Source organism: Macrobrachium nipponense, chromosome 45, assembly GCF_015104395.2.
Source record: "Macrobrachium nipponense isolate FS-2020 chromosome 45, ASM1510439v2, whole genome shotgun sequence".
NCBI lineage: Eukaryota > Metazoa > Arthropoda > Malacostraca > Decapoda > Palaemonidae > Macrobrachium > Macrobrachium nipponense.
The window spans coordinates 2,663,832-2,676,331 of record NC_061105.1 but is presented as its reverse complement, the minus strand read 5'-3'; the positions used below and the strand labels follow the sequence as shown (position 1 = coordinate 2,676,331).

Here is a 12,500-nt window from a genome sequence, read left to right as displayed (position 1 = left end):
TATTTTACAATTCCAAAACGTCTGGGGTTCATGGACTCTTAATGATAATATAATAAATTAATTAATTAATTAGTATTTTCAAAGATTAATAAATGAATGAAAATAAGACAAAAAATATTTTCCAATTCCAAAATATCTGGGGTTCATGGAGACTTAATATAAAATAAAAAAAGTAATGAATAATTAACTAAATAAATAAATAAATCAAATAAAAACAATATTTTCAATTCCAAACGACTTGGGATTCATGGAGACTTATAACATCAGTCGGACCTTTGCAATTTCAGTCTTGCCAGACAAAAATATCCTGCGACATTGGTCCCGAGATCATGGGAAATAAGAAGCTTATCGTCTTGAACGATCTCATGAGATGGCTCTGAGACCTCTCTCTCTCTCTCTCTCTCTCTCTCTCTCTCTCTCTCCTCTCTCTCTCTCTCTCTCTGATAATGATCCATTAAGTGTATAAAGTCAATCAAGACGAACAGATGGACAGTCTCTCTCTCTCTCTCTCTCTCTCTCTCTCTCTCTCTCTCTCTCTCTCTCTCTCTCTCTCATCAAAAACCTAGACCAAGGGAAGATGGATGTAAATCTAGTATCTCCACTGTTTATATATATATTATATATATATATATATATATATATATTACATGCCTATTTAGGACAATCATTAAATATTAAAGTTAACTAATTAAGCACCATTCCTCCTAAGTGCAACGATCTCAAAGAAAAAAAATCAGTTACAAACGTATCGAGATGCTCAAAAAAAAAAAAAAAAAAAAAAAAAAAGAGCCAATCTAACGCCGAATCCGTTTAATATGAAGATACCGAACAAACGCCAGCCTGTAATTACCCGCCGATGGTTATTTACTTTGATTCGGGGTTCGTGTTTGCCCAACCTCCATGAAATTCTCGATTAATTCAGAGCTTCCTGACTTACGAATCTATCAAGTCACAAGAGCGGAGTGGTTGTGCCAACACTTAATAGTCGATTCGTAGATGGCGCTCGTGATAGCTGGTGGATAGGAGGCTGGTAGCTTCTGTCCACTGATTTCTTTTTCGTTTCTTTCTCTCTTTTTTTGAGAGAGAGATTTGTGACGAATTAAAGCAAAAGAGGCTAATACAGGCTGTGTAACTGGACTGAAAAAGGTACTTTTTTTTTTTTTTTTTAATGAACTGACAGGCTAGTGCAGGCCGTAGTCAGGGTAAAAGAGGCAGACTGCACATATCTACCGACCTCGATGAAGAAATAATAATAATAATAATAATAATAATAATAATAATAATAATAATAATAATAATAATAATAATAGCAGGGTACTTACTTCAGTCCTCATTCTCTATATAAGATGTAGTGAAATGAGGGTGGAGAACCCCGTAGTGTTTACAAAAAGAATTCCAACTGTTAATACTATAATACCAGTAATATGATAATAATAATTATTATTATCATTAAAAATAATTTATATATAATAGAACAAATGCAATGAGGTTTCACTAATATCTTCCTCCGATGAAAAACGCCAACTTAACATCCATCCATCTCTTCATCCAAGTTACTATTAACTCCCTTACTGTCCCTGCGTTCTATCTATTCTACGTCATATCGAATAGGCTTTTATATACCAAGGTAACAATCGCTTGAAGCCCCCTTATACGTACTGACAACCAGCCTCTGATTTGACACCGGACGTCGCCCAGCGAATAATGCCATAAGAAAAATGCCGTAAGAAAAATGGGCAAACTTGAAATGAATTCAAATCGTCTGGAAAGGGAGGTAGAGGGAGGAAAGTGAGGAATGGAATAGGGGAGAAGGGGTGGGGAGGAGGGAAGGTCTCTCAGCTAAGCCGAACTCGAGCATAGAATAAATAGATACCAGTAGTCAAGAGGTGAACCTTGAAAACGCGGCGTGAGCGATGAATATTTGAAACGCTGGGCGGGAAACGTGGGCGTTTTGACAGCGCGTTTGTAATAAGCATAGGAAGGTAACAGTACATACATACATACATACATATATACCCAAAACTGTTGCCTACCTATAATGTGCAATGTTTGATAATTAGTTTTCTTTGTATGGTGCTTTTACGTTGCATGGAACCAGTGGTTATTCAGCAACGGGACCAACGGCTTTACGTGACTTCCGAACCATGTCGAGAGTGAACTTCTATCACCAGAAATACACATCTCTCACTCCTCAATGGAATGGCCGAGAATCGAACCCGCGATCACCGAGGTGGGACGCTAATACCATACAACCACGCCGCTGAGGCGCTCATGCCGATAAGACCAAACGACAAAATCTTGTCAAGACCTCAAATTAGGTCACCGAAATTAATAAATAAAAGTTCGGTTTCAATAGGATTTTCGTTCATTGCGACTCCAATCCGGGACACGTACCAATGACTTGTAATTTGATACAGTCAAAACTGACAAAATTTTGAGAAATGCAACCCATTTCACAGAGATCTGCCAATCAAAAGACAGCGGCGACAGGAATGTAATGTAAACATCACGACCTAATCTCACTTGGAAGCGAATTTTACAAGCATGTATAAACTCTTGCTTTGGGGGAGGTAGCGGGTTGGGGGCTACAAGCAGTCGAAAGCCAACACACGTCTCTTGTTCATTTTGCGAGGAAGATTAAACCCGAACTCAAATAACAGTGTAAATAGAACAGAGCTCTTCAGCTTGAGAGTGATTTTGCTGCAACTGGGTCGAGATTAGACGCGAAGGTTATGAATGTACCAGACGACGTCTTGAAGGTTAACTCGACCAAGACACATCAGCAGCAGCCAAGGGGGATGAAAAAATGAAAAATAAAAATGGGCCAAACTTCTTCGTAACTAAAAACGAAGCAAAATGACTGAAAATATATTACGCGGTCGATTGTCTCGAGCTGTGGCTGCCTTTGGTCAGGTTCGATTCGAACGTAGCATCAGAAAACCTTTCCACTTTTCCTCTGCGGAATTACAACGAAATTCAACCACCTGTTTCGTTAAGGAATAGATAAATCTCTGAAGAGGATTCAGACGATTGCCGAGGAAGAGTCTCAAAGATGAATTCGAGTACTTGGCGAAGGGGAAGATAGAGACAGCGTCTTTAAGTAATTCCCATAATATCTGCATCTACAAAAATACCGTAGTGAACGTCTTGGAGTGGAATGAATTTTACCGAGAGTGATGTATCTGACATGTAAGAGCTCTTGGTACCACATACTGATAAGGCTGAATATTTTGTTTTAATATAAACCCCTTGCAGTCTTTATAATGATTAGTTTTACTAATAAAAGTCTGGGGGAAAGATAACCAAATTCCTTCCTATCATTGGGCTTATTCCACAGATCATTTATAATATATATATATATATATATATATATATATATATATATATATATATATGTATATATATATATATATATATACACACACACACCCACACACACACATTTCATATATATATATATATATAATATATATATATATATATATATATATATATATACATACATATACACATATATATATATATATATATATACATACATACATACATATATATATATATATATATATATATATATATATATTTATAATAATACATCATGGCTACAACTATATATATAACCACACAACAGATCTCATGCAACACGCCGCCCGACAATGGGAACAAATAAACACACAGAAAACGACAGAGTATCTCCTTTGGCGCCCTTTTGTGGACGTAAAATCGGGTCGGAAGGGTGGGTGGGGAGGGTGTGGGGGGGGGGGGGGGGGGGGGGGGGGGGGGGGGGGGGGGGGGCTGGGGGGGAATCATTACCATAAACGCGAGGGTTAACTCCTGACAAAAGAGAGCCCCCTTCCGTCACTCCAGGCACTCAAAGGAGGAGAAGTCACAAATGACGAGAGAATTTCACTTGGCGTTCGGCACAATGATGCCAAAAGTTGCAGAGGGGAGGGACTATTAGCCAGAGAGAGAGAGAGAGAGAGAGAGAGAGAGGGGGGGGAGAGAGAGAGAGGACGGGGACAAACGAAAGTAACCCATTTTCCTAATTTAAACACACACACACATAACATATATATATATATGGTAGAATCTTCATTGATATAAACAACAAGATAATAGGATCAACCTTTCGAATGGGGCCTGGGACTCTGACCATATAGACAATATCTTCCTTCAGACAACGATGAAGCGGATTAAGACAATTGACAGAACCAGGCATCTCCCGCCATATAAATCGTCAATGTAACGCCTTCTGTCCTTCACCACTTGATACGGGTGGGAGTCAGTCCACCGAAATATATAGTCCTTAGCTTTATACCAGAGTGTTTTAATGGGCTTTTTATTACTTGAGACGTATCCTGTTTTAATAGACGAAAAGCAAATGCAACCACTGAAATCCAGTGACCAAAATACGCCACCAACTGGATTAGCAAACAAACTCAGATTGAAAACAGAAAAAAACACAAAATGTCAATAAAATAAACTGCCTTTCGTAGCTTTTATTCGCGTTCTTTTGAAGAGTTAATCCGATTACCGGAGGTCTATTTCTGCGCGGAATCAACTTGACGCTAATTTAGGTCAATTCCAGAAATATCTATTCGCGTACAGTACGATGTCATTATTTCTGACCTGACTAAAAAAAAGATAAATTCTAATGGAATGTATGAAACTTGTTTTCCTCCTCAAAATTATTATACGTCCTTCTTACAATGGTAATTGTTTATTGTGTTGGAGTAAATACAATAATTATCTTCATTGACTTTTCTTGTATAGTATGTCGAAAATGCCTTATTCGGCTGTTATAACTTGTGGTGAAAGGTACAAAATTTATTTCCACATTCTGAAGAGTACCGAGACGGGTGATATCTGCCCCAAGAGGTTTAGTAACCATTCAAGAATGAGACGTACAAAATTCCAAATCCTGGGTGAAACTGGGATGCTGAACTGCTGCTCCCCAAACCGGTTGACTCTCGGGTTGCCAACGCCCAAATCTCATCTCAGAAAACACTACCCATACCCTAAGGGGTCGGTTGCCTTCTCCTGCTATTTCTCTCAAAAAGCATCTTCCTCCTTTGTTGTACCACCCAGCCCTACCCCCTCCCACCCTCTAACCGCTAGACCATCGTAGTCTCAACTCTCTCATCATATCAGTTATCACCACCAAAGTTCGTGCATTTAAGACGAAGAAGCTGAACTGAAACCCAGATGGAAGTAACGACTGGCTTGGTAGACTCAGAGGGACGCCTGTGACTCAGTCCTTAACAGGGGGGGCCAGCTATAGAGAACGCACATTTAGGTAGGCGGACAAAGTTCATACATACATGACCTTTTCAAAGAAGAGTTACACTCGATTGACTCCTAACGTCCTCCTCAGGCTCTGCTTCTCGGATCAGACTTAGCCAGGTCTCTGATGCACAATCCACCTGCAACCCAAGATAACAGGAGAGGAGGAGGAGGTCTGAATTGTCCGATTGCCCCATTCCCATACAATCTTGTGAAGCTAAAATTAGATAGAGCATTGGGGATTTAATCTCGGAGCTAAATACGACCCGAATTGCATCTACCCCGTTCAGATATACTCGCGCTGCACTGAGCGTTAAGTTCAACGCGAGATGACGTGAAGTTAAGGCTGAGATGTTAGGAAGACTGTCTGTGAAGATGTGAAAAGTAGAATCACCTTTGAAGAGAGCTTTTAATGAAGAAGAAGAAATATGAAGGGAGCTTTTAATGAAGAAGAAGAAATTTGAAGAGAGCTTTTAATGAAGAAGAACAAATTTGAAGAGAGCTTTTAATGAAGAAGAAGAAATTGGAAGAGAGCTTTTAATGAAGAAGAAGAAATGTGAAGAGAGCTTTTAATGAAGAAGAAATTTGAAGAGAGATTTTAATGAAGGAGAAGAAATTTGAAGAGAGATTTTAATGAAGGAGAAGAAATTTGAAGAGAGCTTTTAATGAAGAAGAAAATTGTGAGGTGAATTCATATATTTTGAAGGAACATCCATTGCACTGTCGACTGCTATTGATTCGTGTTTAGGTATAAAAAACTCCAAAGAAGTTGATAGTAAAAATGAGTATTAATTTAACAATAATCATAAAGAGTATAACACAGAGGGAAAATATACCATAGAATTATATTTCCGTGTACAGGTTGCAGGCAAACTTTGATAGTATCAGACTACCTTCAATGCATTTTTAAAGAGAAATGAAGACAACCAACAAAATTAATCAAAAAAATTATATACTCTTAGTCACTAAAGCTGGTGAATGAAAAAAACAAAGTAATTGAAAAGATTTAGGTAAAACTTGCAACAATCGAGTTTTCTATACAACTTGTAATGCTATATAAAATCATCAGCTATGACCGGTAACGTTTCAGTTGTTCACCAGATATGTTAGAGTGAGGGTTCGTCCCATGCCTCCGGAAAGTTCTGCCAGATGCAAGATTCATGGCTAACTTTAACCCTAGATAAAATAGAAACTACAGAGGTTAGAGGGCTGTCATTTGGTAAGAGGGATGCTCGGATAGTGGTTAATCATCGTACCAATTTGCGGCCCTCTATCCACAGTCGTTTTTAAGATCTGAGGGCGGACAGGAAACAGCGCAGACGGACAGACAAATAGAAGTGTCAATAGCTTTCCTTTACAGAAAACTGAACCAGGTTTTTTAAGTAAAAAAGAGTTCAGAAGTCCACTGAAAATCTCTTTGCTACAGCCTCCCAGTCCTAACAAATTCGAGGACCTATGAAATCGAAGAGACTGGGCTGGACAATCCTCAAGGAGGTCCTTCATTCCTTCCTTCCTTCGACCCATGAAATATTCATAGGGAATAGGAGGACGGAGGGAGTCCTTTGAGCATCCTTACGGGTCCTTGTGGAGGATCCTTCGAATTTTAGAGGAAAAAAAACGTTTGAAAAAACTTCTATGTCTGGTGGTTGGCTTGTCTTCCAAAAATGCTGCCATGCTGACAAATAAATTGCTCTCTCTGTCTGTCTCTCTCTCTCTCTTTCTCTCCTTCCCTCCCCCGGATATTAACTTATTCCGGGCAGCCCCTCGGGGGTACGCGGAATAGCAGTATTTACGACTTTATCAAGTTTCGATTAATTCTCCTTTAGGTAGATACATCACCCGTAATAGTTGTCGAATATATAATTGGTTTTAAAGTATATTTATAATGTAAAATAATATATTCTATATATATATATATATATATATATTATATATATATATATACATGCATATATATATATGTATGTATATATTTATTTATATACATATACATAAATATATGCACATATGTATGTATATATAAATCAATATACCATTGCATCAGTTAAACCAAACACATACAGGCCATTAATCCAACCACAAAAATTAGATAATATCCCCGCGTCAACGAATCAAAGGCTGGTAACTGACCTCACTCATATTTTTCCACGGATATCTGATGTTCGAATCCATAACCCTTCGACTTTAGGACTCTTGGAAATCAGCCGCTGGAAAAGTGAGAGAGAGAGAGAGAGAGAGAGAGAGAGAGAGAGAGAGAGAGAGAGAGAGCCTTCCTTCCGTGGTTTGTAGTAGCTGGACTGGATATTTATTTAATGAACATTTATCTTTTTTTTTTAAATCATGTTTTTTTTTCACAGGGTTTGAGGTGGGAGCTGAAAAACAATACTTTGGAGCGTTCGTTTATCTTACATCTCCTCCTAAACTTTGCGTCGACTGTCAATTATATTCAGTTTCCGTTTAAGCATTGTCTTTTCGCTTATACGGGGAGTAAGCCTACAAACTATTTTGTTGTTGTTGCTGTTGTTGTTCTTGTTGATGGGAGAGGGGTAGGAAAGTCCTATGGAAAAGCCTAAAAAGGTCTGAAAAGGGTGTTTAGCTCAGAGTTAAAGATGCACGAATTTTAGGATAGAATGTTTATGATTTATTTATTAGAGCGAAATGTCAAAAAATAAATCATGCGCATGTTAAACAGTACAGAACAATTATTTCTAATGAAATATAGCCTATTTATTTTAATTTTCAGTCGGTGAAACAAGGCTATATTCGACCGTAGAGTTTCTTTTTAAAATTCAAATTTCGTTTTGCTGCTTGCAAACGATTTGATCTCAGCCAAAGTCATAGGAAAGGAAGAAAGACGACTCAAACTGACATTCTTCTTCTTCTCAGTCGACGACCTTGACCCATTTCCTTCTGACCTTCATCCCTCGGGACCCAACTCGACCTCAGCCGCTGATTCGAAGGTCAGATGTGCAGATGTGGCGTATTCTTAATGGAATTCCTTCCCTCCTCTGAGAGAATATAAGTTTCCGGAAAGGCAGAGAGGAAGTCAAGGCTGCAGATGACAGCAGGAAAAAATAATCTGAAAATGAAAGCATCACGTCGCTCTCTTCTTCTTCTTCTTCTTCTTCTTCTTTCTTCTTCTTCTTCTTCTTCTTACTTCTTCTTCTTCTTCTTCTTCTCAGAAATAGCCAAAAGGGGGTTATGCCATTATCTTGCCCCCCGCCCCACACCCCTTTTGTTCAGAGTCATATCTCATTTCCTCTTTCAGTCCTTCTGTATGTTTGTGTATTTCAGTAATCATTCCAATAGTCTCTCTCTCTCTCTCTCTCTCTCTCTCTCTCTCTCTCTTCTCTCTCTCTCTTCCCCACTGTCTCATTTTATCTCCCCTACTCTCTCTCTCTCTCTCTCTCTCTCTCTCTCTCTCTCTGTTTCCCCATCTGTCCTCAGATTTTCTCTCTCTCTCTCTCTCTCTCTCTCTCTCTCTCTCTCTCTCTCTCTCTCTCTCTCTCTCTCTCTCAGGACCTAAACCCCACGTTATCTTTCCCCGTCGTCCTCCCGGTTCTCGGACTTCTCTCTCTTTTTCTTCCTCTCTCTCTCTCTCTCTCTCTCTCTCTCTCTCTCTCTCTCTCTCTCTCCTTAACTTTTTCATATGCACTCCTATTCCCTTATCACTGGAAGAAGAAGAAGAAGAAGAAGAAGAAGAAGAAGAAGAAGAAGAAGGAGAAGGGGCATTCCAGATCTCGCTGGAAATACCGGACCAGGAATATTCCAGGATTCTGTCTGGAGTCAAACAAAGAAAAATTAACAAGGAATGAATATGCATGATTTCATAGAATATTGTGGAAGGGGTCATGGGTTGTACAAGGAGTCAGTGGTTGTAAAAAGGGTCATGGGTTGGAAAAAAGGTCATGGGTTGGAAAAATGGTTGTGAAACATAGTCCAGGTTTGTAAAAAGTGTTCAAGGGTTGTAAAACGTAGTCCAGGATTGTAAAAAGTGTTCAAGGGTTGTAAAACGTAGGGTCCAGATTTATAAAAATGGGCCAAGGGTTGTAAAAATGAGTCAAGGGTTGTAAAGAGGCTTCCGTTCTTGTAGGGTCAGAAACAATCAACAGGTCCAACTGGGTGATTCGACAAACGAGAACCTTAACTTCGGGAGCCTTTGATCAAACTAGATCTAAAGGATGCTAAGCTGATTAGGTTTTTTTTTTTTTTGTCTTCTATAGGTGGTTTACTGATGATGACGAGGAGGAGGAGGAGGAGGTGAAGGAGAAGGAGGTGGAAAAGGAGGAGGAGGAGGAGGAGGAGGAGGAGGAGGAGGAGAAGGAGAAGGAAAAAGAAGAAAGAGAAGGAGAAGGAGGAGGAGGAGGAGGAGGAGGAGGAGAAGGAGGTGGTAAAGAAGGAGGAGGATGAGTAGGAGGTGGAAAACAAAAGGAGGAGGAGGCGGAGGCTGAGAGGAGAATAAGGATTAGAAAGAAGAAGAGAAGGAGAGAAAGAGTAGGAGGAGGAGGAGGAGGAGAAGGAGGTGGTAAAGAAGGAGGAGGATGAGTAGGAGGTGGAAAAGGAGGAGGAGGCGGAGGAGGACCTTACAGACCTTACAGACCTTACATCTTGTTCGGGTTGCCCCAGGTCCCTCAGTGTGAGGCACCTCTAATGTCTACCAGAGAGTTGCTAGTACATCTTCCGGTATATTTTGCATCTTCCAATCTTGGATGGTCTGGGATGCAGTTTAGATATTTGTCGAGCTTATTCTTAAACACATCTACGCTCACATCCTGATATATTCCTCAGATGAGCTCTGGACAACGCATTGAATAGACGGCTGCATTATCGATGCTGGTGCGTAGTTGGATGGTTTAATGTCCTGTGTGCTTTCCTTATTTTTGCCTGGTATAGTTTTGGGCACTATTAATCTACCTCTGCTTGCTCTTTCTGATATTTTTAGTTCCATGATATTTTCTGCTATTCCTTCTATCTGTTTCCATGCCTGAATTATCATGTAGCGTTCTCTTCTCCTTTCTAGACTATATAATTTTAAGAATTGTAGTCTTTCCCAGTAGTCAAGGTCTTTAACTTCTTCTATTCTAGCTGTAAAGGACCTTTGTACACTCTCTATTTGTGCAATATCCTTTTGATAGTGTGGGTACCATATCATATTGCAATATTCAAGTGGACTACGAACATATGTTTTATAAAGCATAATCATGTGTTCAGCTTTTCTTGTTTTGAAGTGCCGTAACAACATTCCCATTTTTGCTTTACATTTTGCCAACAGAGTTGCTATTTGATCATTGCATAACATGTTCCTATTCATCTCACACCAAGGTCTTTAACTGCTTCCTTATTTGTGATTGTCCTCATTATTAGGTCCCTTATATGCATATAGCTTTCTTTCTCTGTCTCCATAATTTATTGATTCAAATTTATCAGAGTTAAATACCATCCTATTTACCTCTGCCCAATCATATACTTTTGTTAAGGTCTCTTTGAGAGCGTTCCTCTCTTCATCACAAGTAATTTCTCTACTTATTCTTGTGTCATCTGCGAAACTACTCACTACCGAATCCTTAACATTATTGTCTATGTCAATTCATATAATAACAAACAGTATTGCAGCTAACACCGTTACCTTGCGGCACACCGGATATTACCTTGGCTTCATTCGATTTCTCGTCGTTTGCAATAACTATCTGTTTTCTGTTGTGTAAAAATTCTTTTAACCATCTTCCTACTTTATCCACGATATTGTGTTTTCTAATTTTCTTCGCTAATATATTATGGTCTACTTTATCAAAAGCTTTTGCAAAGTCTAAATCAAAAACCACATCTGTTTCATTTCCGCTTTTCATATTTTTGAATATGTTCTCACGGTGGACTAACAGTTGGGTTTGTGTACTTTTTTCCGGGTACGAAACCATGTTGTCCTTTATTAAACAAATTATTTTTTATTAAATGTTTCATAATATTTTTCTTCATTACCCCTTTCATACACTTTCATAATATGTGATGTTAGACTCACAGGCCTATAATTACTGCCTCTAGTCTTGATCCACTTTTGAAAGTAGGGGTAATATATGCTAATTTGTGCTCATCATAAATCTGCCTGTATCTACACTTTGTCTTAATAATATTGCAAGTGGCTTTGCGATAGAATGAACTACTTTCTTTAACAAAATAGCAGGAATTCCATCAGGCCCTGCAGCAGCTCCATTTTTAATTTCATTAATAGCTGCACAATATCAGCTTCATTATATCTATGTCAGCTAAATATTCACTATTTTCATCCCTTACTTCTATATCATTATCTTCATTATCTATTCTAGGGGTGAATTCTCTCTTATATCGTTCTGCCAGTATGTTGCAAATTTCCTGTTTTTTTCATTCGTTAATCTCCCTTCAATTCTTAGAGGGCCTATTTCTATTCTTCTTTTATTCATCTTCTTCGCATTATGAGTATAATAGTTGGGATTTTGCTTGATATTTAATAGGGTTTTTTCTTCCAAGTCCCGTTTTTCATTTTCTTTTGATTGTATAATCTTTTGTTCTGCATTTTCTATCTTACTTTTTAGTTCTATAACTTTCCATGCATTTTTTTTTTTTTTTTTGCTAGACCTTTTTTCCACTTTCTGATTTTCTGGAACAAGATCCTTCTGTCTCTTGGTATGCATGACTGATGTTTTACTTTTCTTCTTCGGTATATATTTATCCCACTATTTTCTCTAATATTTTGTTTATATAATATCTCCGTATTTACCTTTACGTCATCACTTACGAAAATATTATCCCAATCTTTGTTTAATTCTTCATTTCTGACCATTTTTATATTTGTACTGTAGAAGTTGTATTTTCCATATCCTTCCCACTTTTTCATTTCTTGCTTATCTCTGTTTTCACTTGCTTTGGAATGGACTGTTAATTCTATGACATTATGGTCTGAAATACTCGCTTATAAACTATTATTTCTTTAACATAATTCATCTCGTTCACAATACTAGGTCTAAAGTATTTTCCTTTCTTGTTGGCAGGATGATTTATTTGTTGAATGTTGTATTCTAGTAGCATATCTAATAGCTTTTCGAATGCCTCTTATCTTCTGCACTACTATTACTCTCTTTTTTATATGTATAAGTACATCCACAATCTCCTATTCGTTCTTTCCAGTCTACTAAAGGAAAGTTGAAGTCTCCAGATAGGAGAATAGTCCAGTCCTTGTGATTTCT

General features: G+C 38.2%; 1 protein-coding gene across 1 annotated transcript in view; it reads left to right on the top strand.

Moving 5' to 3' along the window:
* Positions 1-12,500, top strand: part of LOC135214058 (receptor-type guanylate cyclase Gyc76C-like) — a 98,646-nt gene that overhangs the window by 61,321 nt on the left and 24,825 nt on the right. The gene's annotated exons all lie outside the window — the stretch shown is intronic.